Genomic DNA, 22,033 nt, shown 5'->3' with positions numbered 1-22,033 from the left:
ACTACTTCAACAGGGCACAAAGCATAAAGAGTGCACTGAGAACTAATAGAGTGTGTCAAATTTCAAGCAGCTAGCACAAACCATGTTTGATTTAGAGTTCCAAATGTCTCTATCTCTATAGGGGAAAATGATGGGAAACCTAAAAATTCAAAGTGGCCTGCAAACGACCTCTTCAACCTAGAAGAATGAAATTTGGGGGCCAAGTGTGACTGGAGTACCAATCATTTCTCTAAAGTATCAACAAGATCGGTTAAAAAAATATTTGCTGAGATTCCAGTAAACTCGGAATTCTGTGGAATCTTGACAAAAGCTTTCAAAAGAAAGTGTTTTTTCCTTGCCCCTTCTTAGGGCTACTTCAACAGGGAAGAAAGCATAGAGAGTGCACTCAGAGCTAATTGAGTGTATCAAGTTACAAGCAGCTTGCTCAAACCATGTTCGATTTAGAGTTCAAACAGCCTCTATCCCTATAGGGCAAAAAGAAGTGAAACCTAATAATTCAAAGTGTTCCTGAAAATGAATGCTTCAAAATAGAAGAATGAAATTTGGGGGTCCAGGACAAAAGAAGTACCAATCATTCCTGCCAAGTATCAACAAGATCAGCTGAAAAAATATTTACCGAGATTCCAGTAAACTCGGAGATATGTATAAGCTTGGAACACGCTTTCAAATGAAAGTGTTTTTACCCAGCCACTGCTTAGGGCTACTTCAACAGGGAACAAAGCATAGAGAGTGCACTAAGACCTAATTGAGATTGTCACATTTCAAGCAGCTAGCACAAACCTTGTTCAATTTAGAGTTCCAACTGCCTCTATCCCTATTGTGGAAAATGAAGTGAAATCTAAAAATTCAAAGTGTTCCTGAAAACGAACACTTCAACCTAGAAGAATGAAATTTGGGTGCCAAGTGAGACTAAACTACCAATAATTCCCTCAAAGTATCAACAAGATTGGGTTGAAACATATTTGCTGAGAATCCAGTAAACTAGGAGTCTGTGGACGTTTGGCAAACGGTTTTAAATGAAAGTGTTTGTTTCCTTGCCTCTACTTAAAGCTACTTAAATAGGGAAAAATCATAGAGAGCAGATTGAGAACTAATTGAGTGTGTCAAGTTTCAAGCAGTTAGTATAAACCATGTTTAATTTAGAGTTCCAAATGCCTATATCCTTATAGGGGATAATGAAGTGAAACCTAAAAATTCAAAGGGTTCTCTCAAAGGAACGCATCAACATAGAAGAACAAACTTTGTAGGGTAAAGTGCAACTGGAGTACTGATCTTTCCTTTAAAGTATCAACATGATCAGGTGAAAAAGTATTTGCTGAGAATCCAGTAAACTGAGAGATCTGTGGAACCCTGGCAAATGCTTTAAAATGAAAGTGTTTTTCCCTTGCATCTGTTTAGGGATATTTCAACAGGGAAGAAAGAATAGAGAGTGCACTGAGAACTAATTGAGTGTGTCAAGTTTCAAGCAGCTAGCACAAACCATGTTTGATTTAGAGTTCCAAATGCCTCTATCCCTTTAGGGGAAAACAAAGTGAAACCTAAAAATTCAATGTGTCCTGCAAATGACTGCTTCAACCTAGAAAAATGAAATTTGGGGGTCCAAGTGCAACTGGAGTACTGATAATTCCAGCCAAGTATCAACAAAAATGGTTGAAAGAGTATTTGCTGAGATTCCAGTAAACTCAGAGTTCTGTGGAAGCTTGGCAAATGCTTTCAAATGTAAGTGTTTTTTTCCTTTCCTCTGCTTTGGGCTACTTCAACAGGGAACAAACATAGAAGGAGCACTGAGAACTACTTGAGTGTATCAAGTTTCAAGAATGCAGTACAAACCATGTTTGATTTAGTGATTTAGCAGCCTCTATCCCTATATGGGAAAATGAAGTGAAACCTAAAAATTTAAATTGTTCCTGAAAATAAATGCTTCAACCTAGAAGAATGAAATTTGGGGACCTAGTGCAACTGGATTACTGATCATACATTCAAAATATCAACAAGATTGGGTGCAAAAATATTTGCTGAGATTCCAGTAAACTGAGAGTTTTGTGGAAGCTTGGCAAAGCACTTTCAAATGAAAGTCTTTATTCCTTGCTTCTGCTTAGGGCTACTTCAAAAGGGAACAAAGCATAGAGAGTGCACTGAGAACTAATTGATTGTGTCAAGTTTCAACCAGCAAGCACAAACCATGTTTGTATTAGAGTTCCAATGACTCTATCTCTATGGGTAAAAATGGAGTGAAACCTAAAAATTCAAAGTGTTCCTGAAAACGAACACTTTAACCTATAAGTATGATATTTGGGGAGCCAAGCGCACATAAAGTACCGATCATTTCTTCAACGTATCAACAGGATTGGGAGAAAAAATATTTGCTGAGCTTCTAATAAACTCAGAGTTCTGTGGAATATTGAAAAATGCTTTCAAATGAAAGTGTTTTTCCTTACCTGTCCTTAGGTCTACTTCATCAGGGAACAAAACATAGAGAGTGGACTGAGAGCTAATAGAGTGTGTCAAGTTTCAAGCAGCTCCCTCAAAACATGTTTGATTGAGAGTTCCAACTGCCTCTATCCCTATAGAGGAAAAAGAAGTGAAACCTACAAATTAAAAGTTTTCCTGCAAACAAACACTTCAAACTAGAAGAATAAAATTAGGGAGGCCAAGAGCAACTGGAAAACCAATCATTCTAGCCAAGTGTTCAAAAGATCAGGTGAAAAAATATTTTCTGAAATTCCAGTAAACTCAGAGATCCTTGTAAGCTTGGCAAATGCTTTCAAATGAAAGTGTTTTTTCCTTACCTTCGCTTATGGCTATGTCATCAGGGAACAAAGCATAAAGAGTGCACTGAGAAGTAATTGAGTCTTTCAAGTTTCAAGCAGTTAGCAAAAACCATGTTTGATATAGTGTTACAAATGCCTCTAAACCTAAAAATTCAAAGTGTTCCTGCAAAACAACTCTTCATCTTAGTTAAATGAAATTTGGGGGGCCAAGTGAGAATTGAGTACCAATCATTCCTTCAAAGTATCAACAGGATAGGATGAAAAGATATTTGCTGAGATTCCAGCAAACTCAGAATTCAGTGGAAGCTCAGCAAAAGGTTTCAAATAAAAGGTTTTTTTCCTTGATTCTGCTTTGGGCTACTTCAACAGGGAAAAAAGCATAGAGGGTGATATGAGTATTAGTAGAGCGTGTCAAGTTTCAAGAAGGTAGCACAAACCATTTTCCATTTGGTGTTCCAACTGGCTCTATCCCTATAGGGGAAAACGAAGTGAAACCTAAAAGTTTAAGTGTTCCTGGAAACAAATGAGTCAACCTAGAAGAATAAAATTTGGGTGTCCAAGTGCCACTGGAGTACCGATCATTCATTCAAAGTATTAACAAGGTCATGTGAAAAAATATTTGCTGAAATTCCAGTAAAATCCGAGTTCTGGGGAAGCTTGGCAAATGCTTTCAAATGAAAGATTTTTTTCCTTGCCTCAACTTAGGGCGATTTTAACGGGGAACAAAACATAGAGAGCACGTTGAGAACTAATTGACTGCGTCAAGTTTCAAGAAGCTAGCATAAATCCTGTTCGATTTAGAGTTCTTACTGCCTCTATCAATATAGAGGAAAACAAGGTGAAACCTAAATATTCATGAATGCTTCAATCTAGAAGGAAATTTGTGGGGCCAAGTGCGACTGGAGTACCAATCATTCCTACAAAGGATCAACAAGATCAGGTGAAAACATATTTGCTGAGATTCCTGTAAACTCAGATTTCTGTGGAAGCATGGCAAACGCTTTCAAATGGAAGGTTTTTTTTCCCTTGCCTCTGCTTAGGGCTACTTCAACAGGGAACAAATCATAGAGCACTGAAAACTAATTGTGTGTGTCAAGATTCAAGAAGCAAGCCCAAACCATGTTTTATTAGGAGTTCCAACTGCCTCTATCCGTAGAGGAGAAAACGAAGTCAAACCTAAAAATTCAAAGTGTTACTGCAAATGAACGCTTTAACCTAGAAGAATGAAAATTGGGGGGCAAGTGCGACTGGAATAGAAATCATTCCTTCAAAGTGTCATCAAGATCGGGTGAAAAACTATTTGCTGAGATTCCAGTAAACTCAGAGTTCTGTGGAAACTTGGCAAATGCTTTCGAATGAAAGTGTTTTTTCCTTGCCTATGCTTAGGAGTACTTCAACAGGGAACAAAACATAGAGATCACACTGAGAACTAATTGAGTGTGTTAAGTTTCAAGCAGCTACCCAAACCATGTTTGATTAAGTGTTTCAACTGCCTCTATCCCTATAGGGGAAAATAAAGTGAAACCTAAAATTTCAAAGTGTGCCTGCAAATGAATGCTTCAACCTAGAAGAACAAAATTTGTGGGACTAAGTGTGACTGGAGTCACACTTATTTCTGCCAAGTATCATCAAGATCATGTGAAAAAAATGTTTACTGAGATTCGAGTAAACATGGAGTTCTGAGGAAGCTTGGCAAACGCTTTCAAATGAAAGTGTTTTTTACTTGCCTCTGTTTAGGGCTACTTAAACACGGAACAAATCATCCAGAGTGCACTAAGAACTCATTGAGTGTTTCAAGATTCAAGAAGTGAGCACAAACCATGTTTGATTTAGAGTTCAACTGCCTCTATCCCTATAGTAGAAAATGAAGTGAAACCTAACAATTCAAATTGTTCCTGCCAATGAATGCTTCAAAATAGAAGAATAAAATCTGGAGGACCAAGTGTGAATGGAGTACCAATCATTACTTCAAAGTTTCAACAAGATCAGGAGAACAAATATTTTCTGCAATTCCAGTTAAATTGGAGTTGTGTGGAAGCTTGGAAAACACTTTCAGTGAAAATGTTTTTTCTTGCCTGTGCTTAAGGCTATTTCAATAGGGAACAATTCACTGAGAGTGAACAGAAAACTAATAGAGTGTGTCAAGTTTCAAACAGCTAGCACAAGCCATGGTTGATTTAGAGTTCCAACTGCCTCTATCCCTATAGGGTAAAGCAGAGTGAAACATAAAAATTCAAAGTGTTGCTGCAAACAAACCCTTCAACCTAGACAACCGAAATTTTGAGGACAAGGTTTGACTGAAGTACCAATCATTTCTGCCAAGTATCAAAGAGATCTTGTAAAAAAAATACTTGCTGAGATCCTGTAAACTAGGAGTTCTGTGGAAGCTTGGCAAACGATTTCAATGAAAGTTTTATTTCCTTGCTTCTACTTAGGGCTACTTCAACAGGGAAAAAAGCAAAGAGAACTCACTGAGATCTAACTGAATGTGTTAAGTTTCAAGTAGCTTCCACAAACCATGTTTGATTTAGGGTTCCAAATGCCACTATCCCAATAGGGTTATAAGAAGGGAAAAATAAAAATTTAAAGTTTTCCTGAAAATGAAAGATTAAACCTAGAAGAATGATATTTGGGTGGCCATGTGCGACTGGAGTACAGATAATTCCTTCAATGTATCAAGAAGTTCGCTTGAAAAAATATTTGCTGAGATTCCATTAAACTGGAATTCTGTGGAAGCTTGGCAAATATTTTCAAATGAAAATGTTTTTTCCTTGCTATGCTTAGGGCTACTTCAACAGGGAACAAAGAATACAGAGTGCACTTAGAACTAATTGAGTGTGTCAAGTTTCAAGCAGCTAGCACAAACCATGTTCGATTTAGAGTTCCAAAGGCCTTTATCCCTATAGGGGAAACAAAGTGAAACCTAAAAATTCAAAGTGTTCCCGAAAATTAACACATAAACATAAAATAATGAAATTTGGGGAGCCAAGTGTGACTTGAGTACCAATTATTCCTTCAAAGTATCAACAAGATAGGACGAAAAAATACTTGCTGAGATTCCAGTAAACTCGAAGTACTGTGGAATCTTGGCAAACACTTTCAAATGAAAGTGTTTTTCACTATCCTCTGCTTAGGGTTACTTTAAAAAAGAACAATGCAATGAGAGCACAGGGAGAACTAATTGAATGTGTCAATTTCAAGCATAGGACACAACCATGGTTTATTTAGTGTTCCAACATCGTCTATCCCTATAGGGGAAAATGAAGTGAAACTCAGTGTTTCTGCATAGGAACGCTTTAACCCAGAAAAATGAAATTTGGGGCACCAACTGCTACTGGAGTACCAATCATTCATTCAAAGTATCAACAAGATAGCATGAAAAAATATTTGCTGAGGTTAAATAAAACTTAGATATCAGTGGAAGCTTGGCAAATGCTTTCAAATGAAAGTTTTTTTTTTCTTGCCTCTTATTATGGCTACTGCAACAGGGAACAAAGCATAGAGAGTGTACTGAGAACTAATTGAGTGTGTCCAGATTCAAGCAGCGAGCACAAACTATGTTTTCTTAATACTTTTTTTATTGGTTGTTCACCACATTACAAAGCTCTTGACATATCATATTTCATACATTAGATTGAAGTGGGTTATGAACTCCCAATTTTTACCCCAAATGCAGATTGCAGAATCACGTCGGTTACACATCCACAATTTTACATAATTCCCTAATAGTAACTGTTGTATTCTGCTACCTTTCCTATCCCCTACTATCCCCCCCTCCCCTTACCTCACATCTTCTCTCTCTACCCCATCTACTGTAATTCATTTCTCTCCTTGTTTATTTTCCCATTCCCCTTAACCTCTTATATGTAATTTTGTATAGCAATGAGGGTCTCCCTTCATTTCCATGCAATTTCCCTTTCCTCACACTTTCCCTCCCATCTCATGACTCTGTTTAATGTTAATCTTTTCTTCCTGCTCTTCCTCCCTGCTCTGTTCATAGTTGCTCTCATTATATCAAGAAGACATTTGGTATTTGTTTTTAAGGGATTGGCTAGCTTCACTAAGCATAATCTGCTCTAGTGCCATCCATTTCCCTGCGAATTCCATGATTTTGTCATTTTTTAATGCTGCGTAATACTCCTAGGTGTATAAATGCCACATTATTTATCCATTCATCTATTGAAGGGCATCTGGGTTGGTTCCACAGTCTTGCTATTCTGAATTGTGCTGCTATTAACATCGATGTGGCAGTATCCCTGTAGTATGCTCTTTTAAGGTCTTCAGGGAATAGTCTGAGAAGGGCAATAGCTGGGTCAAATGGTGGTTCCATTCCCAGCTTTCCCAGGAATCTCCATACTGCTTTCCAAATTGGCCGCACCAATTTGCAGTCCCACCAGCAATGTACAAGTGTACCCTTTTCTCCACATCCTCGCCAGCACTTGTTGTTGTTTGACTTCATAGTGACTGCCAATCTTACTGGAGTGAGATGGTATCTTAGGGTGGTTTTGATTTGCATTTCTCTGACTGCTAGAGATGGTGAGCATTTTTTCATGTACTTGTTGATTGATTGTATGTCCTCCTCTGGGAAGTGTCTGTTCAGGTCCTTGGCCCATTTGTTGATTGGGTGATTTGTTATCTTATTGTCTAATTTTTTTAGTTCTTTGTATACTCTGGATATTAGGGCTCTATCTGAAGTGTGAGGAGTAAAAATTTGTTCCCATGATGTAGGCTCCCTATTTACCTCTCTTATTGTTTCTTTTGCTGAGAAAAAACTTTTTAGCTTAAGTAAGACCCATTTGTTGATTCTTGTTATTAACTCTTGTGCTATGGGTGTCCTATTAAGGAATTTGGAGCCGGGCCCCACAATATGTAGATCGGAGCCAACTTTTTCTTCTATCATACGCAGAGTCTCTGATTTGATATCAAGCTCCTTGATCCATTTTGAGTTAACTTTTGTGCATGGCGAGAGAAAGGGATTCAGTTTCATTTTGTTGCATATGGCTTTCCAGTTTTCCCAACACCATTTGTTGAAGATGCTATCCTTCCTCCATTGCATGCTTTTAGCCCTTTTATCAAATATAAGATAGTTGTAACTTTGTGGATTAGTCTCTGTGTCCTCTATTCTATACCATTGGTCCACCCACCTGTTTTGGTACCAGTACCATGCTGTTTTTGTCACTATTGCTCTGTAATATAGTTTGAAATCTGGTATCGCTATACCACCTGATTCACACTTCCTGCTTAGAATTGCTTTTGCTATTCTGGGTCTTTTATTTTTTCATATGAATTTCATGATTGCTTTATCTATTTCTACAAGAAATGCCTTTGGGATTTTGATTGGCATTGCATTAAACCTATAGAGAACTTTTGGTAATATCGCCATTTTGATGATGTTAGTTCTGCCTCTCCATGAACAGGGTATATTTTTCCATCTTCTAAGATCTTCTTCTACTTCTCTCTTTAGGGTTCTGTAGTTTTCATTGTATAAATCTTTCATCTCTTTTGTTAGGTTGTTTCCCAAGTATTTTATTTTTTTTTTTTGAGGATATTGTGAATGGAGTGTTTTTCCTCATTTCCATTTCAGAAGTTTTGTCGCTGATATACAGAAATGCCTTTGATTTATGCGTGTTGATTTTATATCCTGCCACTTTGCTGAATTCATTTATTAGTTCTAGTAGTTTCTTTGTAGACCCTTTTGGGTCATCTAGGTATAGAATCATGTTGCCTGCAAATAGTGATAATTTAAGTTCTTCTTTTCCTATTTTTATGCTTTTAATTTGTTTCATCTGTCTAATTGCTCTGGCCAGTGTTTCGAGAACTATATTGAATAGAAGTGGTGATAGAGGGCATCCCTGTCTTGTTCCAGATTTTAGAGGGAATGCCTTCAACTTTTCTCCATTCAGAATGATGCTAGCCTGAGGCTTAACATAGATAGCTTTTACAATGTCAAGGTAATTTCCTGTTATCCCTAGTTTTTCTAATGTTTTGAACATAAAGGGATGCTGCAGGAACACTTTGAATTTTTAGGTTTCACTTCGTTTTTTCGATATGGACAGAGGCAGTTGGAACTCTAAATCAACCACTGTTTGTTGTAGCTGCTTGAAACTTGACACATTCAATTAGTTCTGATTGCGATGTCTCTGCTTTGTTCTCTGTTGAAGTAGCCCTAAGCAGAATACAACAGTTACTAATATGGCATTATGTAAAAATGTGGATATGTAACGGATGTGATTCTACAATCTGTATTTGGGGTAAAAATGGGAGTTCATAACCCACTTGAATCTAATGTTTGAAATATAATATGTCAAGAGCTTTGTAATGTTTTGAACAACTAATAAAAAAATGAAGTAGCCCTAAGCAGACAAAAAGAAAAACACTTTCATTTGAATACATTTGTGAAGCTTCCCCAGAATCCTGAGTTTCCTTTAATATCAGCAAATATTTTTTCACCCAATCTTCTAGACAGTTCAAAGGAATGATTGGTAATCCAGTCGCACTTGACCCCCAAATTTCATTCTTCTAGATTGAAGCATTCGTTTAAAGGAAAACTTTGAGTTTTTAGGTTTCACTTCACATTCCCCTATACAGATAGAGGTAGTTGAAACACTAAATTAACCATGGTTTGTGATAGCTGCTTGAAACTTGACACACTCAATTAGTTCTCAGTGCTCTCTATGCTTTGTTCTCTGTTGAAGTAGTTCTAAGAAGATGCACAGAAAAAAATACTTTCACTTGAAAGTGTTTGCCAAGGTTCCACAGAACTCTGTTTACTGGAATCTCAGCAAATATTTTTTCACCTGATTTTGTTGATACTTTAAAGGAATGATCCATTCTCCAGTCACACAAGGCCCCCAAATATCATTCTTCTAGGTTGAAGCATTCATTTGCTGGAACACTTTGAATATTTAGGTTTCACTTCATATTTCCCAATAAGGATAGAGGCATTAGGAACTCTAAATAAAACATGGTTTGTGCTAGCTGCTTGAAACTTGACACACTCAATTAGTTCTCAGTGCACTTTCTATGCTTTGTTCTCTGTTGAAGTAGCCCTAAAAAGAAACAAGAAAATAACACTTTTATTGAAAGGGGTTTCCAAGCTTCAGCAGAACTCCCAGTTTACTGGAATCTTATAATTTTTTTTAATACGGTCTTCTTGATACTTTGAAGGAATCATTGGTACTTCACTCGCTCTTGGCCTGCCAAAATTCATTATTCTAAGTTGAAGCGTTCATTTGCAGGAACACTATGAATTTTAAGGTTTAACTTCATTTTCCACTATAGGGATAGTGTCAGTTGGAATTCTAAATAAACATGATTTGTACTACCTGCTTGAACTTGACACACTCAATTAGTTCTCTATGCTTTCTTCCCTGTTGAAGTATCCCTAAGAAGAGGCAAGGAAAAAACACTTTCATTTGAAAGCATTTCTCAAGCTTCCTCAGAACTCTGAGGTTCCTGGAATCTCAACAAACATTTGTTCACCCAATCTTGTTAATTCTTCGAAGGAATGATCATTACTCCATTCACACTTTGTATTCCAAATTTCATTCTTATGGGTTCAACCGTTCGTTTGCAGGATTACTTTGAATTTGTAGGTTTCACTTCTTTTTCTCTATAGGGATAGTGGCAGTTTGAACTCCAAATTGAACATGGTTTGTAAGCTTCAAACTTGACACACTCAAGTAGTTCTCAGTTCGCTCTCTATTCTTTGTTCCCAGGTGAAATATCCCTACGCAGATGCATGGAAAAAAACACTTTCATTTGAAAGCTTATGCCAAGCTTGAACAGAAATTCGTGTTAGCTAGAATTTCAGCCAATATTTTTTCACCCAATTATTTGATACTTGACAGGAAAGATTGGTACTCCAGTCACACATTGCCCCCCAAATTTCTTTCTTCCAGGTTGAAACATTTGCTTGCAGGAACCCTTTGAAATTTTAGGTTTCACTTTGTTTTCCCCTACATGAAAGAGGCTGCTGGAAATACAAATCAAACATGGTTTTTGCTAGCTGATTAAAACTTGACACACTAAATAACTTTTCAGTTCCCTCCCTATCTTTGTTCCCTGTTGAAGTACCCCTAAGTAGAGGCAAGGAAAAATCACTTTCATTTGAAAGCATTTGTCAAGCTTCCACAGAACCTCCAATTTTACTGGAATCTCAGAAAATACTTTTTCACCAGATCTGATTGAAACTTTGAAGAAATGATTGGTACTCCAGTTGCATTTACCCCCCAAATTCCATTCTTCTATGTTTTAGTGTACATTTGCAGGAACACTTTCAGTTGTTAGGTTTCACTTCATTTTCACCTATAGGGATAAAGGTAGTTGGAACTCTAAATCAAACATGGTTTGTGCTCACTGCTTGAATCTTGACACACACAATTAGTTCTCAGTGCACTCCCTATGCTTTGTTCCCTTTTGAAGTAGCCCTAAGCAGAGGCAAGTTAAAAAAAAACTTTCATTTGAAAGCATTTGCCAAGCTTCCACAGAACTCCAAGTTTACTGAATCAAAGAAAATATTTTTTCACTTGATATTTTTGATACTTTGAAGTAATGATCAATACTCCAGTCACACTTGGCTCTCCAAATTTCATTCTTCTAAGTTGAAGCATTTGTTTGCAAGAACACTTTGAATTTTTAGTTTTCACTTTGTTTTCTCCTGTAGGGATAGAGGCATTGGGAACTCCAAATCGAACACAGTTTGTGATAGCTGCTTGAAACTTGACAGACTCAATTAGTTCTCAGTGCACTTTCTAAGCTTTGTTCTTTATTGAAGTAGCCCTAAGCAGAGTCAAGGGAAAAATACTTTCATTTAAATGTGTTTGCCATGTATCCACAGAACTCTGAGTTTACTTGAATCTCAGCAAATATTTTTTGAACAATTTTGTGGATATGTGGCAGAAATGATTGTTACACCAGTCGCACTTGGCTCCCCAAATTTCATTTTCCTATGTAAAAGTGTTCGTTTGTAGAATCACTTTGAATTTTTAGATTTCACTTTATTTTCCGCTATAGGGATAGAGGCAGTTTGAATTCTAAATCAAACATGGTTTGGTCTAGGTGCTTGAAACATCACACACTCAATTAGTTCTCAGTGGAATTTCTATGCTTTGTTCCCTGTTGATGTACCCTCAAGAGAAGTTAGTAAGAAACACTTTCATTTGAAAGCATTTGCCAAGCTTCCACAGAATTCGGAGTTTACTGGAATCTCAGCAAATATTTTTTGACCTGATCTTGTTGATACTTTGAAGGAATGATTGGTACTCCAGTCACACTTGGCCCCCCAAATTTCATTCTTGTAGGTTGAAGTGTTCATTTGCAGGAACACTTTGAATTTTTAGGTTTTTCACTTAGTTTTCCCCTATAGAAATAGAATCAGTTGGAACTCCCAATCGAATACAGTTTCAGCTAGCTGCATGAAACTTCACACACTCAATTAGTTCTCAGTGTGTCTTCATGCTTTGTTCCCAGGTGAAATAGCCCTAAGTAAAGGCATTTAGAAAACACTTTCATTTGAAAGTGTTTGCCAAGCTTCAACAGGATTTCGAGTTTGCTAGAATCTCAAAAAATAGTTTTTCACCAAATATGTTGATATTTGAAAGCAAAGATCAGTACTCCAGTCCCACTTGCCCCCCCCCAAATTTTGTTCTTCTAGGTTGAAGCATTCGTTTGCAGGATCACTTTGAATTTTTAGGTTTCACTTTTTCCCCCATAGGGGGAGTGGGAACTCTAAATCGTACATGGTTTGTGCTAGCTGCTTAAAACTTGACACACTCAATAAGTTTTCACTGTGCTCTCTATGCTTTGTTCTCTGTTGCAATAAACCTAAGGAGAGGCAAGGAAAAAACACTTTCACTAGAACACGTTGGCCAAGCTTCAACAGAACTCCGAGTTTTCTGGAATCTCAGCAAATATTTTTTCACCCAATTTGTTGATACTATGAAGGAATAATTGCAACTTCATTCGCACATGGACCTCCAAATTTTATTCTTCTAGGCTGAAGCGTTCTTTTGCAGGAGCACTTTGAATTTTTAGGTTTACCTTCCTTTTACCCTATATGGATAGAGGCATTTGAAACTCTAAACCAAATGTGGTTTGTGCTCACTGCTTCAACCTTGGCACACACAATTAGTTCTAATTATGCTCTCTATGATTTGTTTCCTGTTGAAGTTACCCAAAGCAGAGGCAACTAAAATACACTTTCATTTAAAAGCATTTCCCAGTTTTCCACAGAATTCTGAGTTTACTGGAATCTCAACAAATATTTTTTCACCCAATCTTGTTTATATTTTGAAAGAATGATCGGTACTCCAGTCACACTTCGCCATAGAAATTCATTCTTCTAAGTTGAAGCGTTCGTTTGCAGAAACACTTTGAATCTTTAGGTTTCATTTTGTTTTCCCCTATAGGGATAGAGGCATTTGGAACTCTAAATCGAACATGATATGTGCGAGCTGCTTGAAACTTGACACACTCAATTAGTTCTCTGTGTACTGTGTATTCTTTGTTCCTGTGGAAGTAGCCCTAAGCGAAGGCAAGGAAAAAACACTATTATTTAAAAGCATTTGCCAATCTTCCACAGACTTCAAGTTTACTGGAGTCTCAGCAAATATTTTTTCACATGATCTTGTTGATACTTGGCAGAAATGATTGGTTCTCCAGTTGCACTTGGCCTCCCAAATTTTATTCTTCTATGTTGAAGCGTTCGTTTGCAGGAACACTTTGAATTTTTAGGTTTCACTTCTTTTTCCCATATAGGGATAGAGGCAGTTGGAACTCTAAATCAAATATGGTTTGTGCTTGCTGCTTGAATCTTGACACACTCAATTAGTTTTAACTGCGTTCTGTATGCTTTGTTCCCTGTTGAACTAGCCCTAAGCAGAGGCATAGAAAAAACTCTTTCATTTGAAAACCTTTCCAAAGCTTTCACATAACTCCGAATTTCATTTAATCTCAGGAAATATTTTTTCACCTAATCTTGTTGATACTTTGAAGGAATGATTGGTACTCCAGTCACACTTGGAAAGCCAATTTTTATTCTTGGTTGAAGCATTCTTTTGCAGGAACACTTTGAATTTTTAGGTTTCACTTCATTTTTCCCTAAGGGGATAGATGCAGTTGGAACTCTAAATCAAACATAGTTTGTGAGAGATCCAACATGGCAGCGGGTGTGGAGAGATCAAGTCTCTGACCTCTTCAGCTGTGCGGGCATAGGGAGTCGTAAACAGTCTAAATTCTGTTTGCTCAGGATCACTAGGCAATGCTGAGCTAACGTGAATCTGGGGCGAACAGTCTGGGCCTCTCAGAACACACACTGAGCCCGGGTCGGCTGAATTCAAGCTCCAGTTCACCTGCTTCCCACAGACAAACAGCTGTGACTCAGCATTAATCCATCCCACTGAAACAACTGGTCGGCCCTTCTGATCCTAGGGAGGTGAATGCCAACCAAGCCTTCATAGGTAGTGGACACAGGTTTCAAATGGGGCTTGGGAGAGACAGTAAGGACCCACCCATTGCATTGGTCACCTGGCAAAGGGAAACGAACTGTCGCCATTTGCAAGAGATACCACCATGGCAGAGAACTGACATCACCAGACTGTGGCAGAGGAGATAACTTCATTGAAACTTGTGGCTACAGGTGTGTAATTCCCTAGCCGTCCCTCTCCACACATCGGGGAAACCTAAAGGGCCCCTCCCAGCTCTCCTGTGAGCGCCATAGCCAGACCGACGGAATCAGAAGTGGCACAGGACCAGCAGCGTGGAACTCTCAGCTACAGCTCCCACCAGTGCTGACAACTGAGGTCTCTTGCACCAGCTACCGGTGGCGTGGCTACCGGAGGGCAAGTAAAATTTGCTGAGGATTCTCAGCCGCAAGCTCTACAAACTTAGGGTCTGAGGGAATGGCAAACAGGGAGAGTGTGCCCAGTCGTTCATGAAAACAGGGCTCCCGGGCGCAGCAGACCTGGTGTGCAGCCAGTATTGTGGTGAGCATCACTGGTGAGAGGGGCCTGTCTAGAGGAAAAGTGGGGAAGTGACTAGACACAAGAGGAGGCCCTAGACACTCAGGATTGGAGACTCGCCCAGTCTGGGAGGAGGAACTGCTGCACAGTGATTGGTTCCCACGTATTGACAGGAGAAGCTTTGCCTGGTGGGCACAGCTCCACCTACTGGAAGAGAAGTTATTCAAACTCTAAGACTGCATTTATTAGTTTTTTTTTTCTTCTTTTTTTTTTGATTTGGGTTTTTTTTTCATTTTCATTTTTCTTTCTTGTTGTTTTTTAAATTTTTTAATGTTTTAATTTTTTCTTCTAATTTTAATTTTAATTCTTTTATTATTTTTTTTAAATTTTTTTCTTTTTTATTTCCTTTTTTTTCTTCTTTTGTCTTTTCATTTCTTTTCAATTTTCTTATTCCCCCTTCCTTGAATTCTACCTGATTACTCTCATTCTCTTGAGTGACTTCTTCCCTTCCCTTCTAATACCTTTCCTCCCAAGCATCAAATAAAATTATAGGAGTAAACAGTAACTCAGCAGTCAAACAGAACAAGAAGTAACATGAGCAGCATGAAAAAGCAAGGAAGAAAAGGAGTACAAACAATGCAGGACAGCCTAAATATTCAGGAGGACCTAGAGTCATCAGAAAAATGGTCATATAAAGAACTCAAGGAACACCTTAGACAGATAAAATGGAACCTTAAAGAGGATATGAGACAGCAAATTCAAACAGTGAAAGAACAGATTGAAAACGAATTACATAAACAGATAAAAGAAGAAGTTAAGCATCTTTATCATGAGATAGAGATTTTTAAAAAATCAAACAATAATTCTAGAAATGAAGGAAATGATAAACCAAATTAAAAACTCAATTGAGAGTATCACTAACAGAGTGGAGCAAGTAGAAGCCAGAACGTCAGATAATGAAGACAAAATATATCATCTTGAAAAGAGTCTAGCCAACTCAGAAAGGCTGGTAAAAAATCACGAGAAAAACATACAAGAGTTATGGGATAACATAAAAAAACCATGAGTCATTGGGATAGAAGAAGGTACAGAGATTCAAACCAAGGGAATGAGTAAACTGCTGAATGAAATAATTACAGAAAACTTTCCAGAAATAAAAAAGGAAACAGATTTACAAATTGTAGATGCATACAGAACACCGAACACACAAAATGACAGTAGACCAACACCAAGACACAATGTTATGAAGATATCCAATATACAGAACAAAGAGAAAATATTAAAAGCTACAAGAGAAAGGAGACAGATTATATTCAGGGGTAAACCAATAAGGTTAACAACGGATTTTTCATCACAGACGCTGAAAGCAAGAAGGTCATGGAACAATGTATTTCAAACACTGAAAGACAATGGAATCCAATCAAGAATTCTGTATCCAGCAAAATTAAGCTTCAGGTATGACAACGAAATAAAAATCTTTCATGATAAACAAAAGTTAAAAGAATTTGCAGCCAGAAAACCAGCATTGCAAAGCATCTTGAGCAAAACACTACACGAAGAAAAAATGAAAAACAATAACCAAAACCATCAGTGGAAAGTGCCTCGGAAAAGAGAGAGGGCGGGGGGAAATATAATCATGGAGAAACAAACTAAATTTTAAAAAAAGGATAAATAATCAAACATGGCTGGAAGTACAAACCATATATCAATAGTAACTCTAAATGTTAATGGCTTAAAATCTCCAATAAAGCGACATAGACTGGTATCATGGATTAAAAAAACAAATCCAACAATATGCTGCCTAGAGGAAACACATCTGATTGGAAAAGACATACACGGGCTGAAGGTGAAAGGATGGGAAAAAATATGCCACGCACACAGTCCTCATAAGCAAGCAGGGGTGGCCATCCTCATATCGAATAAAATCGACTTCAAGACTAAGTTAATCAAAAGGGATAAGGAAGGACATTATATACTGTTAAAAGGAACCATTCACCAACAAAACATAACAATTATCAATATTTATGCACCAAATAATGGTGCTGCGACATTCATAAAACAAATTCTCCTCAAGTTCAAGAATCAAATAGACCACAACACAATAATTATGGGTGACTTCAACACACCTCTCTCACCATTGGACAGATCCTCCAAACAAAAGTTGAATAAAGAAACTATAGAGCTCAATACCACAATCAATAACCTAGACTTAACTGATATATATAGAATATATCAACCATCATCAAATGGATATACTTTTTTCTCAGCAGCACATGGATCCTTCTCAAAAATAGACCATATATTACACGATAGGGCAACCCTCAGTAAATATAAAGGGGTGGAGATAATACCATGCATTTTATCTGATCATAATGGAATGAAACTGGAAATCAATGATAAAAGAAGGAAGGAAAAATCCTACATCACATGGAAAATGAACAATATGTTACTGAATGATCAATGGGTTACAGAAGACATAAAGGAGGAAATAAAAAAATTCTTAGAGACAAATGAAAATACAGACACAACATATCGGAATCTACGGGACACAATGAAAGCAGTTTTAAGAGGAAAATTCATCGCCTGGTGGTCATTCCTCAAAAAAAGCAAAAACCAACAAATAAATGAGCTCACACTTCATCTCAAAGCCCTAGAAAAGGAAGAGCAAAACAACAGCAAATGTAGCAGAAGGCAAGAAATAATTAAAATCAGAGCAGAAATCAATGAAGTTGAAACAAAAGAAACTATTGAAAAAATTAACAAAACTAAAAGTTGGTTCTTTGAAAAAATAAATAAGATCGACAGACCTTTAGCCATGCTAACGAAGAGAAGAAGAGAGAGAACTCAAATTACTAACATACAGGATGAAAAAGGCAATATCACAACAGATGCTACAGAAATACAGAAGACAATTAGAAATTATTTTGAAAACTTATATTCCAATAAAATAGAAGATAGTGAAGACATCAATAAATTTCTTAAGTCATATGATTTGCCCAGACTGAGTCAGGAGGATACACACAATTTGAACAGACCAATATCAATGGATGAAATTGAAGAAGCCATCAAAAGAGTACCAACCAAGAAAAGCCCAGGACCGGATGGGTATACAGTGGAGTTTTACAAAACCTTTAAAGAAGAATTAATACCAATACTTTTCAAGTTATTTCAAGAAATGGAAAAAGAGGGAGCTCTTCCAAATTCATTCTATGAGGCCAACATCACCCTGATTCCGAAACCGGACAAAGACACCTCAAAGAAAGAAAACTACAGACCAATATCTCTAATGAACCTAGATGCAAAAATCCTCAACAAAATTCTGGCGAATTGAATACAAAAACACATCAAAAAAATTGTGCACCATGATCAAGTAGGAATCATCCCTGGGATGCAAGGATGGTTCAATATACGGAAATCAATAAATGTTATTCACCACATCAATAGACTTAAAGATAAGAACCATATGATCATCTCGATAGATGCAGAAAAAGCATTTGACAAAGTACAGCATCCCATTATGTTCAAAACACTTGAAAAACTAGGGATAACAGGAACTTACCTTGACATTGTAAAAGCTATCCATGCTAAGCCTCAGGCTAGCATCATTCTGAATGGAGAAAAGTTGAAGGCATTCCCTCAAAAATCTGGAACAAGACAGGGATGCCCTCTATCACCACTTCTATTCAATATAGTTCTCGAAACACTGGCCAGAGCAATTAGACAGATGAAACAAATTAAAAGCATAAAAATAGGAAAAGAAGAACTTAAATTATCACTATTTCTGGATGACATGATTCTGTACCTAGAAGACCCAAAAGGGTCTACAAAGAAACTACTAGAACTAATAAATGAATTCAGCAAAGTGGCAGGATATAAAATCAACACGCATAAATCAAAGGCATTTCTGTATATCAGCGACAAAACTTCTGAAATGGAAATGAGGAAAAACACTCCATTCACAATATCCTAAAAAAAAAAATAAAATACTTGGGAAACAACCTAACAAAGAGATGAAAGATTTATACAATGAAAACTACAGAACCCTAAAGAGAGAAGTAGAAGAAGATCTTAGAAGATGGAAAAATATACCCTGTTCATGGAGAGGCAGAACTAACATCATCAAAATGGCGATATTACCAAAAGTTCTCTATAGGTTTAATGCAATGCCAATCAAAATCCCAAAGGCATTTCTTGTAGAAATAGATAAAGCAATCATGAAATTCATATGAAAAAATAAAAGACCCAGAATAGCAAAAGCAATTCTAAGCAGGAAGTGTGAATCAGGTGGTATAGCGATACCAGATTTCAAACTATATTACAGAGCAATAGTGACAAAAACAGCATGGTACTGGTACCAAAACAGGTGGGTGGACCAATGGTATAGAATAGAGGACACAGAGACTAATCCACAAAGTTACAACTATCTTATATTTGATAAAAGGGCTAAAAGCATGCAATGGAGGAAGGATAGCATCTTCAACAAATGGTGTTGGGAAAACTGGAAAGCCATATGCAACAAAATGAAACTGAATCCCTTTCTCTCGCCATGCACAAAAGTTAACTCAAAATGGATCAAGGAGCTTGATATCAAATCAGAGACTCTGCGTATGATAGAAGAAAAAGTTGGCTCCGATCTACATATTGTGGGGCCCGGCTCCAAATTCCTTAATAGGACACCCATAGCACAAGAGTTAATAACAAGAATCAACAAATGGGTCTTACTTAAGCTAAAAAGTTTTTTCTCAGCAAAAGAAACAATAAGAGAGGTAAATAGGGAGCCTACATCATGGGAACAAATTTTTACTCCTCACACTTCAGATAGAGCCCTAATATCCAGAGTATACAAAGAACTAAAAAAATTAGACAATAAGATAACAAATCACCCAATCAACAAATGGGCCAAGGACCTGAACAGACACTTCCCAGAGGAGGACATACAATCAATCAACAAGTACATGAAAAAATGCTCACCATCTCTAGCAGTCAGAGAAATGCAAATCAAAACCACCCTAAGATACCATCTCACTCCAGTAAGATTGGCAGTCACTATGAAGTCAAACAACAACAAGTGCTGGCGAGGATGTGGAGAAAAGGGTACACTTGTACATTGCTGGTGGGACTGCAAATTGGTGCGGCCAATTTGGAAAGCAGTATGGAGATTCCTGGGAAAGCTGGGAATGGAACCACCATTTGACCCAGCTATTGCCCTTCTCAGACTATTCCCTGAAGACCTTAAAAGAGCATACTACAGGGATACTGCCACATCGATGTTAATAGCAGCACAATTCAGAATAGCAAGACTGTGGAACCAACCCAGATGCCCTTCAATAGATGAATGGATAAATAATGTGGCATTTATACACCTAGGAGTATTACGCAGCATTAAAAAATGACAAAATCATGGAATTCGCAGGGAAATGGATGGCACTAGAGCAGATTATGCTTAGTGAAGCTAGCCAATCCCTTAAAAACAAATACCAAATGTCTTCTTGATATAATGAGAGCAACTATGAACAGAGCAGGGAGGAAGAGCAGGAAGAAAAGATTAACATTAAACAGAGTCATGAGATGGGAGGGAAAGTGTGAGGAAAGGGAAATTGCATGGAAATGAAGGGAGACCCTCATTGCTATACAAAATTACATATAAGAGGTTAAGGGGAATGGGAAAATAAACAAGGAGAGAAATGAATTACAGTAGATGGGGTAGAGAGAGAAGATGTGAGGTAAGGGGAGGGGGGGATAGTAGGGGATAGGAAAGGTAGCAGAATACAACAGTTACTATTAGGGAATTATGTAAAATTGTGGATGTGTAACCGACGTGATTCTGCAATCTGCATTTGGGGTAAAAATTGGGAGTTCATAACCCACTTCAATCTAATGTATGAAATATGATATGTCAAGAGCTTTGTAATGTGGTGAACAACCAATAAAAAAAGTATTAAGAAAACATAGTTTGTGCTCGCTGCTTGAATCTGGACACACTCAATTAGTTCTCAGTACACTCTCTATGCTTTGTTCCCTGTTGCAGTAGCCATAATAAGAGGCAAGAAAAAAAAAACTTTCATTTGAAAGCATTTGCCAAGCTTCCACTGATATCTAAGTTTTATTTAACCTCAGCAAATATTTTTTCATGCTATCTTGTTGATACTTTGAATGAATGATTGGTACTCCAGTAGCAGTTGGTGCCCCAAATTTCATTTTTCTGGGTTAAAGCGTTCCTATGCAGAAACACTGAGTTTCACTTCATTTTCCCCTATAGGGATAGACGATGTTGGAACACTAAATAAACCATGGTTGTGTCCTATGCTTGAAATTGACACATTCAATTAGTTCTCCCTGTGCTCTCATTGCATTGTTCTTTTTTAAAGTAACCCTAAGCAGAGGATAGTGAAAAACACTTTCATTTGAAAGTGTTTGCCAAGATTCCACAGTACTTCGAGTTTACTGGAATCTCAGCAAGTATTTTTTCGTCCTATCTTGTTGATACTTTGAAGGAATAATTGGTACTCAAGTCACACTTGGCTCCCCAAATTTCATTATTTTATGTTTATGTGTTAATTTTCGGGAACACTTTGAATTTTTAGGTTTCACTTTGTTTCCCCTATAGGGATAAAGGCCTTTGGAACTCTAAATCGAACATGGTTTGTGCTAGCTGCTTGAAACTTGACACACTCAATTAGTTCTAAGTGCACTCTGTATTCTTTGTTCCCTGTTGAAGTAGCCCTAAGCATAGCAAGGAAAAAACATTTTCATTTGAAAATATTTGCCAAGCTTCCACAGAATTCCAGTTTAATGGAATCTCAGCAAATATTTTTTCAAGCGAACTTCTTGATACATTGAAGGAATTATCTGTACTCCAGTCGCACATGGCCACCCAAATATCATTCTTCTAGGTTTAATCTTTCATTTTCAGGAAAACTTTAAATTTTTATTTTTCCCTTCTTATAACCCTATTGGGATAGTGGCATTTGGAACCCTAAATCAAACATGGTTTGTGGAAGCTACTTGAAACTTAACACATTCAGTTAGATCTCAGTGAGTTCTCTTTGCTTTTTTCCCTGTTGAAGTAGCCCTAAGTAGAAGCAAGGAAATAAAACTTTCATTGAAATCGTTTGCCAAGCTTCCACAGAACTCCTAGTTTACAGGATCTCAGCAAGTATTTTTTTTACAAGATCTCTTTGATACTTGGCAGAAATGATTGGTACTTCAGTCAAACCTTGTCCTCAAAATTTCGGTTGTCTAGGTTGAAGGGTTTGTTTGCAGCAACACTTTGAATTTTTATGTTTCACTCTGCTTTACCCT

Source organism: Urocitellus parryii, chromosome 3 (genome assembly GCF_045843805.1).
Source record: "Urocitellus parryii isolate mUroPar1 chromosome 3, mUroPar1.hap1, whole genome shotgun sequence".
NCBI lineage: Eukaryota > Metazoa > Chordata > Mammalia > Rodentia > Sciuridae > Urocitellus > Urocitellus parryii.
This window is presented reverse-complemented; position numbering follows the sequence as displayed.